This window comes from Mus caroli, chromosome 12 (genome assembly GCF_900094665.2).
Source record: "Mus caroli chromosome 12, CAROLI_EIJ_v1.1, whole genome shotgun sequence".
NCBI lineage: Eukaryota > Metazoa > Chordata > Mammalia > Rodentia > Muridae > Mus > Mus caroli.
In genome coordinates this window covers 60,157,401-60,179,660 of record NC_034581.1, presented here as the reverse complement: position 1 = coordinate 60,179,660, position 22,260 = coordinate 60,157,401, and positions in this window count along the sequence as shown.

Genomic DNA, 22,260 nt, shown 5'->3' with positions numbered 1-22,260 from the left:
ACAGGTTGAAATAGAATGTTCTACTTCTCTGGAGACTCTACTGTGCCTTCTATGCATCAACCATGGAAAGAAATGCAATTTAAAAATTAGGCTACAACCATCCCATTTATATGGGGGCAGGGGGAAGTTTCTACAAGGAGTAACACCTATATGTAAAAATTGTACATAAATCAATATGTTTTTATGACTAATCAAGTTGCCAATTAAATCAAGTAGACCTACTGTCAAAATAAAATAAAATAAAATAAAGATTTCTACTCAGCTGTAGAACAGAATGGTAGTTGCCAACAGCAGGGAGAGTGGGAGGAAGAGAGGCTCGTCATTATAATGTAGAACCTAGCAATTTTTCTTTTAAAAACAAAAACTTCAACTATATATCAGGAAATGTTTCCCTGGATGATTAGTGTGAATGTAGGTTCTCCTTTTGTAGCCTCTGAGCAAATTCCTCAAACAAGAAATTCAAGGCCAAAGTCAAAAGCAGCTTAAGGTAAAAAGTGTGTTGTTAGTGTCACCTACTGGTCACATTTAAAAACATGCTTTTGGGTCTAATAGAGCATCCAGGGAGACTTCACTAGATCTCTTCACAATTCAGACTCAGAAAAAAACTAGCTTTCTGGAGAATGCTGAATCTGGGTGACAGAAATAACAGCAAGCTTGATTTTTTTTTCCTCTGTTCAGTCTACCCCTCCATTAAGTTTGCGTGACTTCTTTTAGCATTGTGTGATACGCTTTCATTTCATCCTCCAAATTTCTCCGTTTGTTTTTATCCAAACTTATCAGTTAGAATATCTGGCTACTCCCTACCAATACTAGCAGAGATATGGTTTAATGTTTGCTTGGTTTGGGGTTTTTGTTGGTTTTTATTCTTTGTTTTCCAGACAGGGTTTCTACGTGTAGCCCTGGCTGTCCCGGAACTCACTCTGTAAACCAGGCTGACCTGGAACTCAGAGATCTGTCTGCCTCTGCCTCGCTAGTTCAGGGATTAAAGGTATACACCACCACCACCACCCAATTAACTTTACAGGTTTTAAAATAAAACAGAGCACTGGGCATTAAACTGAGGCAAAGTTCCATGCTTGGCCGTATATGTGCCTTGGCAGCACCCACATGAATGAACCACATCGCACACTGCTCACAGACTTTCTGTTGCTGGTAAAACACGTATCACTCCACCATCGCGGACACCGAAATCCAAGAAGTTTCTCTATGTCTAGGTAGACATATCTATCTAGGCACATCGTACATTAGAATCTAGACGCCAAGCTCTGAATTTTCAGCCCTACCTCCTGTCCACAAAGCTCAACTTCCCTCTAGAACACTGTCATCATCAGACACTGACTTGATTCAGTGGGGTTAGACCAAGGTTCAAAAGAAATGGCTGTGACTTTTGCCCGGGCCATAATCTCAAGTTTGTAGAATGTGATGCCATTTAATCTCTGTGATACCATTTAATCTGTAATCATCAAAGTGTGGCTCTTAAAGAGAAGCGTTCATCACTGGGCAGTGTTACACTGTTTTTCAGCCCCGAGGTCACTGGACCATGCGGTGCTGAACAATGTTTGCTCCGGCATCATTCGTTTCATGGAGTGCTCTGCTCTGCAGTGGTTTGCCACATGGATGACTTTTTCTTTCCTGTTCCCAACACATAATTGGTGTGTCCTGTTTCTTTGTTCTTGGTCCCCTATTGTATGGATGTGGTTTCCATAGTAAGTTATGCTTCCTACAAAACTTTACAAACATGTTTCAATATTATTAACTGACATCTTCCAGATGGCATAACAGTAAGTTCTCTCCTACAAGTAAAGAAAAGGATCAGAAAAGAAGAATTAAAAAAAAATTCCTAGCATTTCTACACATGGAACTTAGACAACACTTCAGAAATATCTTAAGACTTAAAAGTGGCAGTCCTCACGCTAAAGGAAAATAATATTCTTACATAGTTTATTCCAACTTTTCATAAATGTGAATTTACTTCTAGTTTCCACGAGCGTGTTTTACTTAAAAATCTTAAGTTCTTAGAATCCAGTTATTCATTAGATCATGACATAATAGCAGTTTCTAATCGTTCTTTCCTAAGCTAATACTCAAATCTATCATCCCTAGATCCATCACAGCTACTGCAGAGCCCTCCATTTTTTTCTTCATTTAGCTTCAAGAGAAAAACTGAGTCCAATATTCCAATCACTTAAGCCTTCTGGAGAGTTAATGCTATTCTATGGTCCATGGCACCATGAGTGTGCAGACTTTCACAGGGAGGTGAAGGGCAAAAATGAAAAGTCCCAGTCCTGACAGCCATAATGCTAATGGGGACAAGCATTTCTGCTGATGTCAGCCGGTCAGCATGATACTTTCCTATAATAAAGCGCCAAAAGTCATTATTAAATCTTAAATGATATTGCCAGAGTCTTAATAGCCTCACCTCGAGCCATTTTTATTTCTTGCCTAAATACTGTTTGCTATAATTACCTCTGCTGCAGAGAGAAATTACTGATTTACCAAGTGAGAAGAAGCCTGTCTTTTACTGGTCTGGTAAATAGGGCTTCCGGGCTATGAGCCACTTACCTCTCGAATGTTTCTGGACATGAATTCTCTCTAGCAAGGTGTCACCTCCATCATCCCACACCAAGAAAAGGGGATGATGCCAGGCAGAGAGAGGCATTAATTGTTAACTTTTCTATAACTGAGGTCTCAGTGAGAGTGGGACCAAGATTTCACTCAGAAAACAAACCAGGTTTCTGTACACCCTTTGCTTTCAATTACACAATGTCTCTTCCCAGATAGTGTTAAATAAATTTAGGCTGTATTTATCAGTTCCATACCCACAGATCTGAAAATTGTGGATCAAACATATTTTAATTACATTTGTACTGAAGAGCTTTTTCCTTCTCATTAATCCCTGAATGATGCTGCATAATTGCCATTTGTGCCTCATCCACATTGTGCTCAGAGTGTAGCTACTACTGTACACAAGAGGATATGACCCTGTGGATATCAAAATCTCTGATTGCCCAAGTTTCTTACCTTGGAGAGGAAGAGGACTCAACAGTTAAGAGCACTGGCTGCCTGAGAGGAAGAGGACAGGGTCTGCTTGTAATCATGAAGCTACTTGCAAATGATGCCCACTGGAAAGAGGAAAATCAGGTTTTTTGCAGTGGAGTCTCACTATGCATGTCAGCTCTGCTCCAGGGCAGCCCCTAAACCCAGGAGTAGCAGTCAACACAACAAGTTTCCTGTTTGTTTATGAGGTAGGGTGCCTTTATTTTCCTTTTTACTTATTTGGGTTATTTTGCCTTATTATTTTTATTTTTCTGGTTTCGTGGCTTTTTTGTTTTGTTTTGTTTTGTTTTGTTTTGTTTTGTTTTGTTTTGTTTTGTTTTGTTTTGTTTTGTTGAAAGAAAGAGAGATGGGATGGAGGTGGCGACATAAAGTTGGGTGGTAAGAAGTTGGGAAAGACCCAGAAGGAATGGGAAAAAGGGAAATATGGTTAAAATATATATACATTTTTATATGTATATGTATGTGTATATATTTTTTTACCATATTTCCCTCTCCCCCATTCATTTGAAAACAAATTAATTAAAAAGAAAGAGAGCAATGGCTACTATTCCAGAGGACCCAGGTTCAAGCCCCAACACCTGCATGGTGCCTCACAACTGACTGTAACTCCAGTTCCAGGGAATCCAAAGCTTTCTTGTGGCTTCCACAGGTACCAGGTGTAAACACAGTGTACAGATATACATGCAATTGAAGCACCCGTATACATTAAACAAACAAACAAAAAAATGTAATGGTCAAGCATTTGTGTATAATCCTTACACATCCTCTCTGTAATACAGTATTGTGACAAAGTACTGCACAAAAGCAACTTAAGGGAAGAATGTATTGGCTTACAGATTAAGAAGGGATGTTCTCTGTTATGGTAAAAAGTCAAAGTTGTGGGAACATTCCGGTTCTGATCTCATGGCATCTACAGTCAAGAGGCAGAAAGAGGTGAACGTTGATGCTCACCTGGCTTTCTATTTTCATCTTTTCACTTATTTCAGGACATCAGACTGTGGTGTAGTACTGCCCACATGTTCCCGGGTGCTTTTCCCCTTCTCGAACTGAAAGACCCACAACATGAGGACTCCCCCACGTTCTGACTCAGGAGAGGCGACACCCCAAATCACACAAGAAACGGTCTTGCTGCAAACTGCAAGAGGACTTTTATTCAAGAGCGCTCTCAGGCCCACGGTCATACACCATGCAGGGGTAGAGGACCATGGTGCACCGAGTAGCTGGGTAAGGGGGTATTTAAAGGAAGAAACCACAACTCAAGGAAGTGGGGAGGGCATTGTTGGAAAATACCAAAGATAACAGTTAAGAGTCCCAAGGAAGTGCAAAGTCACAAGAGTCACAAGGAATACCTGGTAATTGTTCTGTTATCTCTCAAGACAGTTTCTAAGAGCCCCTAACAATAACACATTTGCATAGCGGGTTCCGGCAATGGTCAGGGTGACTTTCTTTGAATGAACACTCTTTGAACCCAGGAAGCGGGTGGGTGGAGGAATGTCTCTATCTGTTTTATGATTAGCATACCTTGGAGCATTAAGTCACAGAGGTCACATTCCCAAGCCTGGGCCTAAAGGCCTAGAATTTTGTTTTTACGTTATACTTTCAGAACCTCTCTGGAAACATCTCTACAGACTCACCCAGAGATGTATCTCCTAAGTGATTCTAAGTTAAGTCAGACTGTCAATGAGGATTAACCACAAGTTCATGCTTTGTCAACTTGAAACCCAAAGCACATCACTTTATTTTGTAACATAAAACCCTTGGCAGTCATAAATGCATAACTGTCTCGTGATATAGAGTGTATTTATTCCAGCTTCAAAGGTCCCAATAATGTTAACAGTTTTCAGAATTGCAATAATTTTAAATATTCGAGGTGCCTTCTGAGACTCAGAAAAATCCATTAGCTGTAGGCCCCTGTGGTGGTTAAAATAAAAAGGGCCCCTATAGGTCCATAGGAATGGCACTATTAAGAGATGTGGGCTTGTTGGAGTAAATGTGGCCTTGGAAAAACTATGTCACTGGGGATGGGCTATGAGGTTTCAGAAGCTCAAGCCAGGCCCAGTTGTCTCGCTCTGACTTCCTGTTATTTGCCAATTTTCAGCTACCTCTCTAACACCATGTCTGCCTGAGTGCCACTATGCTGCCCACCATGATAATGGGCAAATCCTCTGAACTGTGAGCAAGCCCTAATTAAATGTTTCCTTAGAAGAGTTATCATGGTCATCGTATCATTCACAGCAATAGAAACCTAAGACTGACCTTATAAAATCAAAACTAAGTTATATAGTCCAACATACAATGGCACAGAAGTCACTTTTCCATTTCCAAGAGGAATTGGGGAAGAGCAAGAAAATACCAGAACAAAGCAAAGTGGAACCCAGCAGAGCAGACAACAAGCCTCACAGCTCAGTGTTAGATATCTAGGGCTTAGGGTGGAACCATCTGAGTGCAAATAACCTTGTAATTCAAATCAGTGTAATGCAAATCACGTAACTGGTCCTGCCTCCTACAACTCGAAGAAGATCATCTCACTTGGACCAGCTGCACTCCACGCTGACAGCTTTCCTCATCAGTCTCCACTGCAATGTGTGCTTCGTCTTCACAGCTCCATGGAATGGCCTCTCAGGGCCTCCTTAGAGAAAACCTAACATCCAGGCCACAGCGTCAGTGGCTTTCCAAATCGTTGGTGCAAATCTCCATGAGTCTAATTCTTCCGTTTTGCATAACTGCTAAATGAGCCATTGAGTACCAAATTTTGCCACCTCTATGCCTCTGTTTATGCCAGAGACTGTCAATTTGAGAAAATGTTGTCCTGGGTGATTGTTTTTTGAGTAGGGGACCCCTTCAACAGTATTCTTTCATTCTCCGTTCAAATTAATTTGCATTTTTATAAATTAGACTCTTCAAGAGTAGTATTGCACTTAAGGAGCCTTTCCTCCAAAGGGGCAAATATTAATTTCAATAACATTACTAACAATTACAGATGCTTTCCCTGCACTCTCTTTATCCCACATTTTAAATTGTGTATGCTCTTTTCTTCAGCAAACTGCACGTTTTCCACATTTCTGCTTTCTTTTACTGTAAACCAGGAGAAAGAACAGAGGATGGGACCATACCTCAGACTAAATATTAGCTACTCTGTTGTTAGTCTCCTCCACCAAACAAACAAACATGTAAATTTTTATACCAGGCTCACTCAAAAGTTTAAGACATGGACATAATGCCGCCAGATTTCTTGTTGAAACAGAACATGAAGTCCTCTGGTCCAGTTCCAATAGAGTGCTCATTACCCTTCTAGATCTCATTAGCATAGTCTTTATTCTCTGCCCATTTATTAGTATCCTTGTTTCTTACATTCCCACCATCAAGCTCATCTTATCACCCTAGAGTTTCTCCAGGCGAAGAAACATATTTTTCTCCAGCTGAGCAATTCCCAAGACCAAATTCAAGTAGTCACAACAACAACCCCACTCCCCACACCAATTTTCTGCATTCATTAACTTTTCTCATTGATGCAATCAAATATTTGACAAGAAAGTGACTTACAGGGGGCAGGGTTTGCTTTGCCTCACAGTTGTAAGGAATGCTGTCAATATGACAAAGAAGGCACAGCAACAAGACCAGCTTGGTTCATGGTGCCAGCCAGGAGCAGAGAAAGGAAACTGCCAAGGTTCGGATCGGCTCCATTTTCACTTTTTCTCGTTTTCCTTTTTATTTAGTCTGGGATCCCAGCTTCTAGGATGGGGCCCATATCCCTTCAGGATGGGTCTTCTCTGCTTGGTTAAACCTCTTTGGGAACACCCTCACAGATACCACAAAGATTTGTCTTCTAGGTGACTCTTAGCCTACTCCAGCTGAACGTGCAGATCAGCCATCATAGTCCTTTATACTTTAAAACATCTATAGATTACTCACAGTAGCTAATAAGATATAAGCACTGTATAGTTATTACTCTAGATTGTTTAGGGGATGTTGAAAAGAAAAAGGATCTTCATCTGTTCAACACAGATGCAATTTTATATTTTTTTAATTGGATGGAAAGGTAGCTCAGTGGGTAAAGTACTTGTCTACAAGCAAGAAGATTGGAGTTTGGAGCTCTAGAACCCCCATATAAAGCTAGGCATGATGGTATGTGCCTGTAACCTCAGCCAAGGTGAGATGGAAGTCAAAGATGGATAGATCTCTCGAGATTGTCAGCCAGCTAGTCTGGTCTACAGGTGGAATTTCCAGACTGAGAAAGACACTATCTCAAACAAAAAGTAGAAGGTATCCAAGGGTCAACAACAACATTGTCCTCTGACCTCAACACCCATGCCATTCACATGTTCATCCGCACATGAGTACACACACACACACACATTCTTTTTTAACTACAAAGGGCCTTATATTGTACTATTTTCATGAAAATCATACAGTGTCTGCCTCTTTTTTTTTCTCACCAATACCACCTTGGCAATATAAAATTCTGAAAAATTCTAATTCGGGTCTGGCTTAATTAGGATTTCTGTTGTTCCAACGAAACATCGTGACAATAAGCAAGTTGCGGATGAAAGAGTTTTGGATTACACATCCACATCACAGTCCATCATGTGGACAGGAACTCAAACAGGGCTAGAACCTGGTGCCAGGAGGTGCTGCAGAGCCCATGGAGGGGAGCTGCTTACTGTCTTGCATCACATGACTTGCCCAGCCTGTTTTCTCGTACAAGGACCATCAACCCAGGGATGGCACCACCCACAGTAGGCTGGACACTTCCCCATTGATCACTAATTAAGAAAATGCCCTACAGCTGGATCTCATAGAGGCAGTTCCTCAACGGAAGCTCCTTCCTCTCTGATGATTCTAGCTTGTGTCAAGTTGACACACAAAATCACCATAGTAGAGGGTCCTTATGAAGACACCCTACAATACGTAACTAACTTCCTGGTTCCTGTTCATTTTCCACATAGACAAAAATAACTGCCAGGAAGGAACACACTTCTGAAGTTAAGCTTTAGAATTTTTCTAGAAACAGAGATAAATCATGGAAGAAATGGAAAACGTTGCCAGCATTTTATCTCTGTCTCTGTGGCAAAAATGAGTGGTTACTGAACCAGTAGTGGTGGGGTAGGAAGCTGAGTATGACTTCCTGTGCATGCTGAGTCACCCATGGAGGAAGCTGAGTATGACTTCCTGTGCATCCTGAGTTACCCATGAAGGAAGCTGAGCATGACTTCCTGTGCATTCTTATTCACCCATGGAGTAAAAACACTGATAACCAGAAGCGAGAAAAAGGACACACACGGTTCCAGATTAAGATAGCCGCCTCCGGTCTCTGGTAATGAGGGAATAGCAAGATATTTTTTAACACAGATCAGAAAGCAGTTTGAACGCAAAGAAAAAAAAAATGTTCAAAAGAAAGATGCTTTAGGCTATCTCTAAGAAACTCTTCGCAGGTAGCATATGTTTGTAGTTAATATAATCTATCCAAACAGGAGAGTCCCGTTTCATCACACAAGCCTCTGTTCTGATGACCCTAGTACTGAGCTAGCAGGAAACATATTTGTTGAAAATAGGGCAAGAAAGCTTTGTGCCTGCTCTGAAAAGATGTTCCCCTGTGGATAGAACAGAAGAATGCAAGCCGAGGAAAAGCATCCTCACCTACCAGTTACCTCTGACTCTATCCCTGCAGATGATTCTGTTCCCTGCCGCCTGTTTCTCACTAGCCCTCTGCGCCTCTACATATTGTCATCTCTTTGAACTTTCAATGAATATTCATATGTCTCCATAGTGATTTGGCTGTCCTATGATTAAGAATAGACTGAAGTACTTAATATAGCTTCTTCTGATAAAGGAAGCAGTTGGATAGCGAGCCACCCATGTTAATGAGGAACATCTTACTAGAACTAGACAATGAATAAAATTGTCACTCCAGATTTACAAGCATTCTGATTATCTTATCACGGCTGAAGCATCCCCAGCCCATAAGAGTTCAGAGGAGATTTGATCTGGTAACTATTCATATAACTTGTTATTCACCTAATCAGTCAAAACTAAAGCTCAACTATTTATTAACCTGAGCACTGTACTAGACATGGGGTAAAACGGAAGGGAAAATATCAGGCCTGAGACTTGTTCTTGAAATGTCAGGGGGTCTACAGGAAGTGCTTTTAGCAAATGAAAGGCTGCTAATACGGGGGGCTTGTTCAAACCTCGGCCACGAAACAGCAGTAGCAGTCACCGGAGCGAACAGATAAGGGCCAAATCCCAGCTTACTGCCTGTTCTCCAAAATCTGTCCATCGAAAAGGAGACACCTTGTAAAAAAAAAAAAAAAAAGGTAAAAAGGCAAGAACCACATATTTGAATTAAAGAGCGGTTTCCCTTTCCATGCGACTTGCAGAGCCTTTTCTATGGCTTCCTGACACTGCATAGGCCACGCCCCCTGTCAGAGCTCGGTGAGAAAGCTACAGGCTAGAGCAGAGGTGGATTACTGTAGCACTACAGAACACAACACTGTAGTCTAGTAGGCCAGTAGTAAGTGAAGACTGTCAGTTTCTTACACTCAGCTTTGAACTAAGTCATGTTTCTTGGCGGTCGTTTGAAAGTCTGTCCTTACTTTCTGAGTTAATGTGCACTCTAAGTCTTAAGTCCATCGCCTTTACAATGCACTTTTTCTTTATGAGAGAAAAAGTCTTTCTCTAACTCACTGCAACCTGAGATTTGTAATTGGCAAATATGACACAGGGCGGGTGTGGAGGCAGGAACGGAGCTATGAAGGAATCCAAGGCTGAGGAAATGGTTTGCAGATAATGACTGAAATTTCATTAATCCAGCCAATCTGCCTCTGCCCAATTCCACAAGAAAAGACCTGTTGTTGTCCCATGTCTGATAGTTCTGTTGTGAAGATAAACTCATAATTGACAGCTTTTAACATCTAATGGAATTTTATGTCATGGTCTGATAGAAATATTCTGTCTTGCTTTGTGACAAGGTTGTTTCATAAATCCTGTCTTACACAGGGAAATCCTGTCTTTTAGAGGGAAAAGTCTAATAATGAATGTGCTCTTATTTTTTTCTGCTAAAAACAATTTTTGTCTAGAAATTGAACCCAGGCCTACAGTTTACCAGGCTAGAGTCCCATCACTGAACCCCAGACCTATATTAAAATTATAAGCTACCTTTAGTCAAAACAAATTCTTGCCTATCACTTAAAATGTGATTCTTTGGGAAGAGAGGCCCCTTGATCTTGCAAACTTTATATGCCCCAGTACAGGAGAACACCAGGGCCAAGAAGTGGGAGTGAATGGGTTGGGGAGCAGGGTGGGGGGTGGGGGATGGTATAGGGGACTTTTGGGATAGCATTTGAAATGTAAATGAAGAAAATATCTAATAAAATTTTTTTTAAATGTGATTCTTATCGTTCTTTTAATTATAAAAGGTTAGGGATACAAGGCTTCAAAAATCTGCTTTTACCCATAGCTCTCAGGAAGGCAACTCAGAATGTGGCTCTTCCAAGATCGATTTGAAATCTGTTTATCCCATAATAGTATTTCAATCCAAATAAATCCAAAGTGCTCTGTATCTTAACACAGGCCAGGATTGGTTCTCACTACCCAATGACTGAAAAGCAAGTAGGAACTGCACCTGAACTTAGTTTTCAGCTATGTGAAATACCATTTTCAAATAAATAAGCAAGCAACAGTTAAACCCCAGATTAAACTGTACCTGGTAGTTCTCCATCTTTATGGTATTTTCATCAAATAAACTAGTTCGGTTCTTTCCATGCAAGTGTGCCTTACTGCTGTGCTAAGTTTCAAATAGCATCATTTGATATTTTACTGCATTTTATCAAATCAAAAATAAACAGAATAAAATCTGGTTTTAATACAAAAGAAAGAAACCCCAAAAAGATACCTACTGATAGCATAGATCACAGCTACATGTATCTACATCTACAGGCTACACAACACCCCCCACACAAATGTGACCTCCCTTCACAAACCAATAAAAACCCAACTGACTCTTCTACAGTCCCTGCCCAAGTCACAAGCAGCCATATAGTAGAGAAATCCTAAACTCTTAAAATGGGTATTTCCTCTTCTCAGAGACTATTATTTCTTTGCTCTTTCTGATTTGTGTGAGACTTCTACTGCCTCCTTCAGCCTGAGTTCTGTGTGATTCTACCTTAGCATTCACCATGGTGACATAAACAGATGTTTGTTATTCTGTGGCCAACAAATGCATATTTGAATCTTTGTATTCCTAGTGTCACTCATGTAGCCAAGAATACAGTCATGAAACATTATATGCCTTCTAGTGTGAGACTTTATAGGAATACCAGCTCTCAGTTTTCTAAAGAATTGGTCACCTCACTACCAAAAGTGGGCTTTCCTCCCAGGGAGAAATATTGTTTTTGAAAGAGCTTCTCTGGGGCTATCTATCCACTATGATTACATTTAAGATAATCCCAGTAGCTTAATTATCTTTGCTTCAACAATGATTGTGTAGAAATGTGGTGTGTAGGCTTGGAATGATTTTAAAACCTACTTTAATAAGGGTTCTCTAACAATTGGACCCTTGTTCTAGCCCACCGCCTAAAGGTAGGAGAAAAAAGATAATAGGACAAGGGAATAATAGGACCTGTTTAGAAGTAGTTCTCTGGGGTGATTGCAATCTCTATTTGTCAGAATACCAACAATCCAGTTCAAAAATGTCACTAAATACAAGTCAGCACCAGTGGCATGATCCAGCAGAAACTGTTAGGCCTCCGCTGAATCAGCAGGAGGTACCAGGACCAGCCAGAATGCCAGGAGTTCTGCTGTGCCTCTCTCAATGAAGTGAAGATCAGAGAAGACTCAAGACCAACGAAGAGTTGCAAGCACTCCATCACTGTCCACTAGGTCCTATTGATACTCTCTCCAAACATCAAGCATCCTCTTATGGGTTTTGCCTCAGAAAACACTATATGAGTCTGCATCACTTGACACAACCAGAAACTTTCACTTCAGTGGCAAGTTCCTTTATTCACTTACTTACTTCATATACCTGGTCAGTCCATAGAGGTTAAAATGGTATAGAATGATGTCTATAGTTTTCCTTATGGAAAGGTGGCATCAGACTCATTACCAACTACTTATACATTTCTCAGATTCCTGCAAGCTACTTTCTTTTTATTTTAACTTATGAATTTTTCTATCCTAAAAGTCTTGCTTATTTGCACATAAATAAAATTACCATTCCTGCTCCTTAATTATCCCTGTTACTTGATATAATATCTTTCAAGAATATCATTCCCTATTTGTTTCCATTTGATCACACATAGCATTACTTTATTAAGCTCTTGAATGAGTTTGCAATTCAATCTCGGAGCATAAATCTACATTCATGAACAGAGACAATCTTTCTGCCAGCCTCCAAATTGCATTCTCTCATTTCTTTAATAGAAGGGGAGGAATACATTGGCTTTGTAAACTTTTACAAAAAGCTGACAGCTTTGGAGGGTTAGATCTTGACGTGATTGTCTTATAGACATAATGCAGCCCCTTAGTCTTCAGTCTGAATCCCTTAAGAAAGCAGATCATGAGCTGAAGCAGCAGCTAACCTTCATTCCTCTGCTACATAGCACTGAAAAAAATGAAAGGGATGAAGAGAAAGAAAGTGTCTCTGTGTAAATACCTGGAGCAAATCAATCCTAAGTATCTGGCTGCCACCAGGAAAGGAAAAACATGTTAGTATTTCCATAGAAAAAGGAGGGTCAGTTGCTCAAACACAGGATTTGGGAAAACAAGAATGTAATAAGGAGTAAAGCAATTCCAAGTCAATGTAAAGTTAAAACTCTAAATTAATCATTAAAAAGTGATCTTTTTAAAGACCTTCCCTCGGTAGACTTTTAAATCAAATTTCTTGAGTCTCTGCAAGTAGACCAACGGTATCTGGCACCAAACAGTGAAAAAATATTATATTCAAATTTTCTATGAGTCTCCTGCTTGACATGTAGTTCCTCAGCCAGGTCATTATGCCAAGCAAAGTAGAAGTGAAATCCTAGGTGGCACATACCCAAATTAAAAAGAAATCAGCCTTGCTGACTCCCTAACCAAGGCTGACAAGCTCTCCGTGCTGAAGGCTGTGGCCATTAAAATTACACCTGTCTATTATTATCCCTTCTGTGTGTTATTATTCTATTCTTAGCCAGCAAAGTTGCTCCACCTGCATGAAAGTATCAGTCAAGCCTCTGATTGACCACAAGAGCATTGATTAATACAGACACAAGAGGGGTTTGTTAAAACTGCAGGTTCTTTCTCCAAAAAGCTCAGACACAGTGTCAAATTTGCTACTGTGGTTACCAGAATATGTAACTTGCTATTTTTAATTATATCCCCTCTATAGTTTGGCCTCTCTTTGGAAGAGTAGGTTGTTATTCAGCAACTTCTGAACAAGAGGGGTGTGCCTATCATCCAGCAGAGAGTCAAGAGAGCTCTCAGTGCCTCCCAAGTTAGGCTTGCTGATCAATTCACTGTAGCCAAAAGGAAAGTGAGGGTGCACAGTGGGCAAGCAGCATTACCCACAGAACACAATAAATCACACATTTAAATGTACAGAGGCTAATGCTAAGAACTTACATTTCACAGCCTGGGGTCTTTTAAGAACCTGTGCCACAGAAAATGAATGCTAAAAGTTTTTTTGCCATGTCTAATGATGGACATTTGGAATGATGTTATAACTTTGNTTTTTGTTTAACGTTAGCATTAAAGAAAATGATGATGTAGAATATCTGCCAAGGATCAATTTTATCTCCCAGTGATATGTGACAATGGATAAATATAACTGTGGTTGTCATGACTCATGGGACAACTGTCATAGACCAAGGATAGTACTAAGGATTCTTCTAAGCACAGAAAAGTCCCACGACATAGTCATTTGGTCCAAAGTATCAATAGTACTGTTGAAGAAAAAAATCAGCTTCATAGGGAAAGAGAAATAAGATGGTTTCAAGTTAACATTTATGCTGTTAAGCTATTTAGATCCAAAGAATAAATACCAAACTTGAGTATTTGTATTGCATTGAGGAAGTACATTTTCTATTATCCAAAGCAGAAATATAGTAACCCAATATACTTTTGCTGTTTCCTGAATATCTATAAATGTAGTCTACCCTCAAGAAAATTATAAATATCCCAAAGCTAGAAAAGAAATATTTTCCATTTTCAACCCATTTGAATCAAAAACTCATACTTCTCATCTTTCAATGGTTGTACCAATCTCTTTCTTAATCTGAGAAATAAAAAAAAATTATGTTTACAAAATAAAAGGCTGAGGCAGAAGAATCATGAGTGAGTTCAAGTCCAGCATGGGACACAGAGTGAAACTCATTTCAAAAAAGAAAGTGGGCCTGGAGAGATGGCTCAGCAGTTAAGAGCACTGACTACTCTTCCAGAGGTCCTGAGTTCAATTCCCAGTGACCACATGGTGGCTCACAACCACCTCTAACAGGATCCAATGCACTCTTCTAGTATGTGCCTGAAGACAGCTGCAGTGTAGTCATATAAATAAAAAATAAATAAATCTTTGAAAAGAGAGAGAAAGAGAGAGAGAGAGAAAGGTTGTCTCTAACATCAGGATATAATATTCCTATACCAGCTATCGGGTACATTGTGAATCCTTCTCTTTTAATCATATTTGTTAATAATTTTTGGAATTTTAATGCATTTTCCTTTACAGCATGTTCAATTTACATACAGGTGTGAGCATTATTAAATTATTCAAATTTACAAAGATATTAAAACTAAACTATCAAATGACTCAAAGAACAGAAGAATAAAGGAATAGAAAATTAGAAACAGCAGAAACATCTAGTAAAGTGTCTTATTTTTATTTTTCCAGAATATCATATACTCAAGTTATCACCCAAGTTCTCACACTTGAAATCCTCTCCCCACCTAGTCCCAAGCCTCACCATTGTTGGGACCTTGTTAGGCCTTATCATGTGATTTTTAGAGGATACCCAGTCCTCTCAAATATCATTCTGGTACCCTGAAAGTCCCTCCACTTGTGAAGGGGCAAATATTTCCTAGACGTAAATGCTTTGGACATAGAAACAGATGTGAGTGTCCTTCTCTGAAGTAGAATAGGTTAACACAGGCTTCCTGCTCTGGTGGTTTGTGAAACTAGGCATTTCGGCCACCATTTGCTCAGGATGCTGGCAGTGGCCTGTCCAACCCAGACCGTTGGGCTCAGCACAAGATGAGTCCAATGGGTGGGTCTGACTTTGGGTAAGTGGTCTTGAATTTTGGGGTTCTTCTTAGTATTTTATCTCAATCCTCAAACTGAACCACTGACTCCCACTCTTACGATCCCTTAAAGAATTCCTTTGATCCCTAAGAAGGGAATGTGACTGGATGGTGAATAACTTTCATTCTTGTTTGGACAAAGGCCAGACTGCCAGGACATATAAAAGTCATGGGTCTCCAATGGTTGGACTCCCTTACATGTGATGATCGCCAGACCGCAGGAAATTCCTCTCTACCAGGTACAAACTACTTAGGCATCCATTCTATCCTGCTCCTGGGCCCTGAGCAGACATCAATAACAACTGCAGTAATCATAGGTAATATTAATAGCTAATACTGGGCTGCCAATGTAGCTCAGTTGGTAGAGGGCTTGCCCAGGAGCTAGAGGGAGGCACGAGCGCCAGTGCTGATTGAGGAGTTTCAAGGGTGTCCTTCGAGGAAACCTGCTTCAGGTCTTCAGACAAGTGGAACAGGTACACAGGTTATGGAGAAAGGGTAGTGTGTTAATCAAGCCTCTCTAAAAAAAAAAATGGATAGAGGCTGTATGGAGTGCTAACAGCCAGTGCTCCGGGGAATCCAGCAATGGCTGTCTCCTGACAGAAAGGCCACAATGGACTAGCTGCTCAGTGCACATGACTGGATGTCTTAGCAGCCCCAAACCAGTGCTGGAGACCTAGGGGCTGCTGTTGGTCTTCAGTATCCATCAGAATCCCAAAGAAGTGGGTTCTAATACTATTTAAAAATACCTCGGAGACAGGATAAACGAGCCTTCCACTGAGAAAGAGGGCAAGCAGGCAAAAAAAAAAAAAAGTATCTTTTTTTAAAACGTGGGTATTACACCACACATGCTGTAATTCAAGCATTTGTGAGACGAACATAAAGATTGGTAGTTTGAGACCAGCCTGAGCTGTGAGCTACACATAAGATCGGTAGTTTGAGGCCAGGGTGAGCTATGAGCTAAACATTCAGAACCTACCCTAAAACATCTGATGGCTAGTAGCTAAAGCAATGGCTCCGTGCTTATGAACACTTGCTGCTCTTACAGAAGAGACACAGGTCCAGCTCTTAGCCCATAGAGGCTCACATCCATCAATTACTCAGGTCCAGGAGATCCAGTACCACCACCACCACCCCCTTTTCTGGCCTTCATAGACAGTACATACATATGATAAACATAATAATGCAAGCAAAACACTCTCATCGGTTTAAAAAATATTTTTAATTTGGTTTTAAAAATATTTTTTAATTTGGTGACGACACAAGACATAATCTGGTGGTCATGGGCCACTGCTATCAGGATGTTCTATGCTTTAAAATACATTCACTTTCAGTCACTTAACACAGTACAGCTGTGCTCCCACTGAAACTCAGATAGCTTTGAAGACTAGCTGACTGGCTGTAACTTCCCGTGGTGGCCCGACTGTTCAGAATGCTTCCCAGGTTGCAGTTCCTCGACACTAACCCACAGCTTCCATGGTCCCCACTGAAAGTGAAGTAGCCTGTATCAGTTCTGTTCCCGGTCTACTCAGCAGAACGTCACGTGACTCTAACTGCAGTGTTTATGCGTGTGGGAGGTATGATTGGCCACTCAGCTCTTCCACTGGTCCAAGTCACACTTTTAAAAGTGCATATTTCTTTCAAAAAGAAAAAAAATGCACTTTCGTTACTGTAATAAATGGGTATACCGGAGTGCTTAGCCTGCTTTGAGAACTGAAAGTAATACACCAGAGACGTAGCTTAGAATGCAAAGTGGGGAGTGTCAGTGGAGACAGACAAAAAAATAAGATGTGCGAGACCATGACTTGTTTTCTGTACTGGGAAGAACTACTACTGAGAGTTTTCTTCTTTAGGGTCAGGGCCTGGCTGGCTTGGGATTCACTATGTAGAACAAGCTAGCCTCTAACTCAACAAAACCTACGTGCCTCTGCTACGCAGATACTGGGATTGGAGGCATGCACCACCACAACTAGCTTATTATGGAGATTTTAAAACAATAGGGACAATCAATTGGTCTTTGGAGAATTATTTAAACTCTGTGTGAAAGGGTGAAAGGGTGAAAGGGTAAGGGTGTGAGCCAATGGAGAGAGTGACTTCCAGAATCCAAGAAAGAGGAACGGCTGCGAGGTTAAGCCTACAGTGATGGAGAATAGATGAGTAGGCTGAAAGTGTAATGGATAGGAACAGGGGGATTGTGGGATATGAACTGCTGAGGAAACCAGGGAGCCGTTTCCAAGGTCACCTTCAGATTCCTGATATGAAAACTACCTTACCAGCAGCTTCCAAAGATAGGAACTTATCTAAAGTTTGTAAACAGTAAGGGCAGCTCAGCTCCACCTTAGACAGCCGCTGACACTAGGACATCAGCAGGGTGGTGCCCCAGGTCTGGTTGGAGGGGACAGACACTAAGAGAAGTGGGGAAATGGACAGAAGGTGATTCCCTTCCCTCTTCTTTCGTCTGCTGTACACCAAACCTCGCATGTTTAAATTACTGTAGAAAGTTTTGAGTGAAGAACCTGATTTCTTCAGGAAAACTTCATAGATGGCGCAAAGCATGAAGAGATTAAATCCAAAGAAATTGCTTCAAGCTCATTTGGAAGAACAAAAGCATTACATTCTAAGAGAACATGCTGGCTTGACGAACCCGCAGCCTACCTGGCATACTGCTTCTAAATAAGCGGCACGACACCCCACGCTTCTGAAGTAGTCACAACACTGGATTCTGAAACAGCTTGAGTAGCCTGTGGCTGGCCTGGACTTCCCATGCCTCCTTCTATGTGCTCCTTTCCCAGAGAAACCCTGGTGGTCTGAGCACTCATTGTCTAGTCCCCAAGGTAATGAGGTAACTAAACACAGTCAATAGGCTTCTACTACATAAGTAGTTGATCACATGCAATAAAGTAGACACTAGTCCCTGAAACCATTCATCTCAGGGTCCTTTACCAACCTATGAGTATTGCAGTCTTGTTAGGGGACACCTGGTAATGGTGACATTACATCATCTCCTATGGAATAGTTTTAAAGCCTTCTGCACAGAGACAATTACTCAATCAATTAAAACCTCATAAGAGCATATAGGCTGAAATGGCCTAGGCAAGAAATTGAGATTTGTACAGTCCCATTTCTTTCAACAGTTAGAATCACTAAAAATTAAAAATCCATAGACAGGGACTTGTAAAATTTTTATAATTAATTTTTTTACAGAAGGATAAAATTTTTAGGGAACAGCAACGAAACCCCAAAACTACTGAGGTTCTCATGTGGTTGTCACTTGCCTGGGAATTGTACTCTCTTGATTCTGTAGCCATCCAGGGCTCACCTATTTTTCCTTAGTAGTATCTGATCTAATTCTGGAGGTTTTTCTCAAAATTATTTAATGAGTACTCCCTGTTTCTACTATGCATTCCCTGCAGCCAGAGACAGAGCCTTGCCATCTGCCAAACCGTATCAACTTTAAAGTCTTAAGTTCCAAACTCAGAAAATAAGCTCACTGCCTCCCTGCCTCGATCCAACCTCTTGAATTTGTCTATTCTTTCTACAGTTCTCATGTTCTCACAGGAGCCATGAGAAAAACCACTAAGAGAGAAAATCCCTTCTACTTTCAAGGCTCTTAGCGGAGTAGACTCTATAGGCCTATCATGACTCTGTTTTCAGAGGTGTCAGTTGCACTAGGCCCTGCTGGTTTGGACTCAAGGCTAAACAGAACACATGGTGTTGAGTACAAGGTAGAGAAAAACTGACCATCTCACAGCACCCAGGATGCAGCAGGAAAGAGCAAGAGAGGAAGGGGCCTGGGACAAAATATACCTTTCACGATGATTTGAACTACCCACAAAAGCTCATGATTTGGAGTATGTTTGACAGGTGATATACTTTGGTGAAGCTACTGGAGCCTTTCAGCTTTGATGTAATTCACTCATTAATCCTTTGGTGGATTCATAATGTGAACAGAATAATTGGGAGGTAGAGGAGAGTAGGAAGTAGAACCTAGTTAGAGGAACATCACAACCAAACACAAGCACACACAAAGGACATACGATTTATAACCAAAAAAAAAAAAAAAACCATTCATAAATTAACACACATATACTCCAACACACACAAGTTCCCTTCTACCAAGTAGTGTTAGTGGGTTCTTTAGGAGTCACCTCTTTACCATCTTGCAGTTGAATTGATAAATCTTCCTGTTCACTTTTCCTGCAAGTGCTTTACTATTTCGCCTATCCATGCGCTACTATACAGAGCCTTGCTCTGACACTAAACTGTTTAAATAAGAACGGAGGTATGCATTTTTACCTCCAGAGCCTACCGATCTGCCATGCACTCTGCATTCAATTCAACCATTACTGAAAAGAAAAATACAGCCTACTATAATGCTATGAATATGGTGGGCAGGCGAATATTTCTTGAAGATCCAATGGGGCCATAAGGGTGACTTATTGAGCCTTATAATTCTATCTGGAGTAAAATAAATATACCGCAGATTAGGTTAAAGGGTGTCAACTAGAACACAAAGAAATTAAGTGGCCAGTGATGGTATTTCAAATTGGTCTACATAGAATGATCATGTAACAAACATAGCAGTGACATTTCTTGTTTGGGTATGTTTGCAGCTCACACAGATTAAGACAGTGGGTTACTGATTTCTTTTAAGCTATTTCTTTCCAGGTTCGTTTTTATTGTTATCTTAAATGTTTATTGCTTTAGTCTACTTTCAGTTTAACACAAGGGAACTGAGACTCCGATGTCACCTTCATTTCCACTTGACACAGCAACAAGACACACAGAAGATGGCACACTTCGGTGTGTGTAGTTTAGTGTTTGATTTGTATGTTTTCTTCAGTGAAGAAGAATTCTTCCTTGAAAACAGCATGGTATTCTGAGATAGTGGTTTAAAATATTTATTTATAATTGGAAAAGGCAGGCAAACTCTTAATCATGGTACAGTTTAATTATAGCTGTATATGTATAATTAGCACTGTTGTAATAAATTACTAATTTACATGATGAATTGTCTTGCTTCAGTTCTCAAAATAAAAGGAGTTGTGTATATTATTGAATGAATTCGTGATTTAAATTATTATTCTTCTGGATTCTGTCCATCAATAACAGAAAGTTAGCCTTCTAATTTCAAGATTTCAAAAGTGAACATAGAAGGCCAATATTCTACTCATCTTATTTTTAGTATACACTGGGCATGACCTTTCATTATCTAGCCACCCACCATTTTACAATTTATTTCATTCCGGGCCAAAGAGATGGCTCAGGGTTTCAGTGTTAAGTGGTTAGGAATACTTGCTGCCCAGTTAGGGGAATAGATTCCACAGACAGGCACCAGCTTTAGAGACAACCCCCATTCCAGTTGTTGGGGGACACTACACTCTCACAGGAGAAGCGGAGAGAGATAGGGGAGGGACTTGTGAAAGGTTTGGGGGGTCAATGATCAGGATGTAAAATGAATAAATAAATTAATGGGAAAAAAAAGAATACTTGCTGCTCTTACAGAGGACCTGGGTTCGATAGCCACCACCCACATGGTGGCTCACAACTATCTGTAACTCCAGTTTCTGGGGTTCTAACCACCTTTTCTAGCCTCCATGAACACCGGGCACTCATGTAAAAATTAATTACTTAAAATAATTTTATTTCATTCATATTTGTGTATGTGTCTGTGTGTGAGGTACATTTGTCTACTTGTCTGTGAGTGTCCATACACATGTGTGTGCCTGTATGTGGAGGCCAAACATCCATATCAGGTGTCTTCCTCTAATATAGTCTACCTTATTTTTTTGAGGCAGAGTTTCCCCTCAACATGGAGCTCACAAATTTGGCAAGACTGGCTATCCATCAAGCCTTCTGTGTCTGTCTTCCCAGCACTGAGATTAGAGCTGCATACTGTTGGGCCTGGCTTTTTGTGTTCCTCCTTGGGATCCAAACTCAGATTCTCACGCTTGCAGAACAAGTACTTGTTTTTAATTTTTAATTTCATTTTTGTACTTACTCAGTTTACATCCTGCTTACTGGCCCCCTTCCAATCACCCCTCTCATAATCTCCCCCCTTTTCCACTCCCCTCCTTCTCTGAGTGGGTGGTGGGCCCCCTTGAGTATCCCCCATTCTGGCACTTCAAGTACCTCTCAAAGGACAACTTGCTCCTGTCTACAAGTATAACAGAGTATCAATAAGAGTGTCAGGGATTGATTGGTGTTTGCACATGGGATGGGTCTCAAGTTGGGCCAACTATTGGTTGGCCATTCCCTCAGTCTCTGTTCCATCCCATGTGCCTGCATTTCTTGTAGACAGGATAAATTTTGGGTTGAAAGTTTTGACTGAGCCATCTCTCCAGCACCCTGATTTATTACAAATAGTCCTCAATACTCGCTATCTTTGCCATGAGTAGAGAGGTGGAAATCAGCATTATGGCTTTATGCCTAAGGTGTGGGGAGCTGCATACTCACCACAGAGAAATACCGCTGAGGAATCATACAAGTTAATGGCTGAAAGGGTACTTCAAAGTTCATACCAATTTTTTAGAACAAAGTACCATTTTGTATTTCTCAAATCATTCCTTGCTCGAGTTTTTCAGCCTACTGTTTAAAATTCATTGTAAAGTGGCATATTTTTCCTTTAGCTATCATTTTTTTGAAGGGAGGCCATGAGAGCAAATTATCACTATTTTTAATGTCACCAACTTCCACTTGCTCTTTTCCATTATTACTTTGCCACTTGCTATAAAGAAGAACAATAACCTTTAGGCCAGACACCTACTGTTGCAGAAAGATGGTTATTTTAAGTTCTCCTTTCAGTTTGAGTTTTGCCTCAATCCTAGGTATTTTCTTCCCCCTTAAACATATAAAGGAAAATGAAAAAGAAAAAGAAAAACAGACAATTTTTTCACTACCACATCAAAAGCCAGAATGTCTCCACAAATTAAATGAAAGGCT